The sequence below is a fragment of the Cupressus sempervirens genome, chromosome 2 (assembly GCF_028749045.1).
Source record: "Cupressus sempervirens isolate cs-2001-9-10 chromosome 2, ASM2874904v1, whole genome shotgun sequence".
NCBI classification, from domain to species: domain Eukaryota; kingdom Viridiplantae; phylum Streptophyta; class Pinopsida; order Cupressales; family Cupressaceae; genus Cupressus; species Cupressus sempervirens.
The window spans coordinates 761,846,614-761,851,077 of NC_143119.1; the positions used below are offsets into that span (position 1 = coordinate 761,846,614).

The window sequence follows — 4,464 nt, forward strand, 5'->3', positions numbered from 1 at the left end:
AGGATGGAGATACTTTTCACTATTTGGAAATCTAGAAATGTTGTCATTTTCAATTAAGCTAATATGGATACTCATGTTTCTATGTACACTAAATAATGTATTTGTAATAATGTTATGTTACATATCCAAGTGCAAGCCAATAAAGTTGCCCTAAAAGTGGCCCACCTTCAAGAGCTTCTTGAGCATTGGGGAAATGCCCCATATATGGTGGTGTGGATGTCGCTAGTCGCTTCCTTTGTTGACTGTTCTCCACCTGTACGTGGACTTTGCTCGTCACTCACAGACCTCGTAGTCTTAGGCCCCTCACTGTTCTTCTGGTGGAGATAGGGATGGGTGGCTTCACCGCTTTGCCTCTCCTCCTCGACATGGGTCTAGTTGGTCCCCTGTTGTTGCTCCCACTGCTACTCTTGCTTCTGCTTCTGAGTGACCCTCTACCACCAATGAAAAATGGTTTCCTCAATTGACACTTGTAATTTCCTCTTCTAGGAGGGGAGAAGAAGAAAAAGCAAAGAATGAAGATGATGGGTGGTCTCTCCCAGACCCACCTCCAAACTCTGCTGATGCTTAGGGTTTTGATGATAGACATGATCCTCCTCCCTCAACTGGCATTGTTCTTGCAACCCGAGGATGTTTATTACTGCTTTTTTTAACGAATAGTTGATAGTTATGGTTTTCCATCCTTGTTACTGAGTGACTTTTGTAGAGTGATCATGTATCCCCAACTTTTTTTTTTTTTGAAGAATATATAACTTTATAAAACTTGTTACAAATAACTTCACTCGTATCAACAAAATGGTCACTCTAATTCCTCTTTGCACCAATCTCACAACCATTGGAAAGCCTCCTCACCACATAGGGGAGAGGACCCAGTAGTTGTGCACCCTAACTTCACACTTCTCAAAATCTTATGTGAAAATTTCAAATCACTCTCATTTTTTGGTAGTAACTTACTTGGCAAGTCCCTTGCTTATAACTAAGGTTTCAGAGCCACATCATCAAATATGATGCCACATCAACATGCTTTTTGCCAAAGTGTCCAAAATAGTCCAAAAAAGAAAGTGAGACCAATCATAGTGCTTTGGAGACCCTGATACTTGTGCAGCTGATGTGGCATCACACTATTGGTTATTTTTGGGGAAAATGGACACTTTTATTCACTTATGGGTAATTACTTTAAAGTCACATCTATTGGTACAATCTTGTCAAAAATGTTGGATGCTAAATCAACAAGTGTGGGTATTAAGTTAACGACTACTGTCATGACCATTGGTACGCGCTCAAGTACTGGTCCTCTCCCGTATGCGAGTATCAATTGGGCAACCTTTTTGCTGTACTTTGCCCCCAAGCTGCTAAGATGATCGCTTATCATCTTCATTTGCCCTCTCGACAATGTGGGTGCCCCTCCTCCCCAGATCAAGGACAATGCCCCCATTTGTCTCTCGCTATGTCTCCATGAAGGACTGTGCAAAGTCAACAGCCAAATGATTTTGAAAAGGGAGACGAAGCTGTTCTCACCGGTTGGGAGCCTATTGATTATAGTAGAGATTTGTTCGGTGGAGAGCAGAATAACCCTGATCGGTAAGACCCTAACACTAGATTTGCTCTTACCGATAATTAGTTCCATTTATTTGTTTTAATTACTTGCGAGCTCCTAAATTGATGGTTGTTTCCTTTGTGGGGCCATTTTTTCCCTTCTTATGACTCACTGTGGCTATTTCTGTTTTTTGGGGCCACATATTTACTGTGTCCTGGCTTTGCTAGTTTGTTTCTGGGGAAGGATCCCATGCCACCCTTCCTTTTTGAGCATTATGGCTCTATTTTTTTTAACAAACTATTTTGTAATCTTTTCATCAAAAGAAAATGTCGAGTTATACTTTCAACACAGACATCGAAGGGTATAGGACTTTCTTGTGCCAGAGAAAATAGCTTGAGCAACCTTGAAAAGCCTATCCGATGGTTTCATACGTAAATGTCAAATGGACAAATGAAATTCTGTGATTCTCGTGTTCAGTGCGAACAGTCATTATCTATGGTCTCAAGTAAAGCAAGTAGAAGGCAAACTGTTGTGTATATTGGAACAATTAAATATTTTTCCATTAGCTGTCATTCTACTGGGAAAGTAATTTCAATGTAAAGAAATTTTCTACTCAGTGAAGTCACTGTAAAATTGGATTTGTTTGAGTTCCCCTTTGAACTTGAAGCCTGAAGAACTACTTTTTGCAACTGTTATATATTAATTAACCAAGCTTATTAAGTTCTAAGCAATAGAAGTAATAATCTGTAAATGAAGCATACCCTTGTGTCAAAAAAAAAAAAAAAAAAAAAAAAAAAGCCCTGTTAGCTGTTTAATTAATATTAACTTAATCATGTTATCACAGAAAGGCAACTTGAGCATCATTCAGAATAATAATAATCTGTAAATGTAACATGTTCTTAAAAAACGAAAAATTAAAATAGACGGTGAGTAAGTTTATTAGTTCTTGCGAATGGAACTATAGCAGAGGGGCCATTTGTAGCATTTGATAATTTTTTTCCCCAGCATCCTATCATATTTTATGATTTTTTGTTTTGTAATGTAATTTCAATTTTTATAATATTGAAGTAGTAGGATGCAGATATTTTAATAATAAACACTTTAATAATAAATACTTAAGAAAACGAATTATCTTCAAATTAATTGGTTCTTAAATTTCATCTGATAAAGACAATTAATATAGGAAAATCATGATTTTGAACTATGCCCTTATAAGTATTTGAATAGTTTCTATAGTTTTTTTTTATATTGGTTTACATAAAAAATAAATTATTCATTAAAAAATATTAATTCATCTCTTATTTCATTGTTGGATGCAGCATAAAGACTTTTTTTAGAGATATCAGGGCATCATACCTGCCTTCTTGATGCAGAGGTAGGGCTTATACTAAGTTCAACAACATGTAATGACAAGGATCTTTTGACTCATCCTCTTGGACGCTCTTGGATACATTCACTAAACCACTAAGTTTGGACACACTACAAAGCTTCAATCAAATGTCTCGAGGGCATTGTGAACATGGCAAACTGACTTTTGGATTCAGGGCTTGATGACCCATTCATTGAAGACGGTCTTAACCATAGTATGTGTAATAATTCCAATAGGTTATAACTTCTTCCAACACCAAAAATCTTTATGCTTTAGTTGTTTGACATTTCGTCAAACACTTTGCAAGCAAGGGTCCTCTGACTGATATAACTTTTCAGATTGTTGCAGTGATTCTTGTTTGGATTTGCCTCAAAGAGAATGCTTACAAAAGACTCCAAATTGTCTAAACAATGACCTAACATAAATATGCAACTAATTTTCGCAATAGTGAATGCATATATGAGTTCTAATCATGGAAATGATCACCTACAGCCAACTGGTATTTTAACAAACAGTTGGTATGCAAGCTAACTGGCTGATAAGAAATGATATATTAACGCTCAAAGACAACTATTAATGACTAGCAAATGTATCTCCTTGATTGAGAATGAGTATCCAATACAATATTCATACTAAGTTAGCCAAGACTCTTGGCATTTACAAAGATATCAAAATATGATGATTGTTGGTAAAGTAATATGCACCTACAACTGCCAATGAAAACTAATGCAACACTAAATATCTAACTTCAAAACTCCCCTACAGCAGTTCGCTAATCACATGCATGATTAAATACAACTAAAGCCATGGATTGCTGATACCATTGTAAGGAATGTAAAAATGAATGATGTATCTATTAATGAATGATAGGTCTGATACGAAATGACAATTACAACAACACTCTATAGTGAAAGGCAACTATGAAAATACACATTAGACTTGGCATATGAAGTCGCCTTAGAGAATAGATGTATTGCAATACCATTGAACAGAAAATAACCTCCTCAAGTGCACAAGTCGTGCCTCTCTAGCTGCCGCCCCTGATTGTAGATGGCTGTAATAATTTTTTTTGCTTTTTCGAATTTGCTTTTTTGGATTGCTTTTTTTTTTATTGCTTTTTCGGACCTGCTTTTTCGGCTTGCTTTTTCGGTTCTGCCTTTTCGGCCTGCTTTTTTCGAATTGCTTTTTCGGCCTGCTTTTTTCGAATTGCTTTTTCGGCCTGCTTTTTCGAACTGCTTTTTCGGCCTGCTTTTTCGAACTGCTTTTTCGGCCTGCTTTTTGTACTCAAATATTTTTTCTCAATGTAGCACAAATAGAAGACTGAAGTATCTTCCTCCCAGCTGTAATAATTCAAGTGATATTTCACACCCTCAAAATCGCGTACCAATTGAGAGTTTTCGTTCTCAATGGCCACAAATATTTTTTCTCAATGTAGCACAAATAGAAGACTGAAGTATCTTCTTCCCAGCTGCAATAATTCAAGTGATATTTTACACCCTCAAAATTGCGTACCAATTGAGAGTTTTCGTTCTCAATGGCCAGTTGTGACTATTGCAAAAAC

At 36.6% G+C, this 4,464-nt stretch overlaps 1 long non-coding RNA gene across 1 annotated transcript; it reads left to right on the forward strand.

The window, feature by feature from the left end:
- The first annotated feature begins 1,268 nt into the window (after positions 1-1,268).
- LOC149575670 (uncharacterized) lies at positions 1,269-3,350 on the forward strand. Its single transcript, XR_016359703.1, has 2 exons — positions 1,269-1,578; positions 2,854-3,350. It is a non-coding gene; the product is annotated as an uncharacterized LOC149575670 (long non-coding RNA).
- Positions 3,351-4,464: the final 1,114 nt, after the last annotated feature.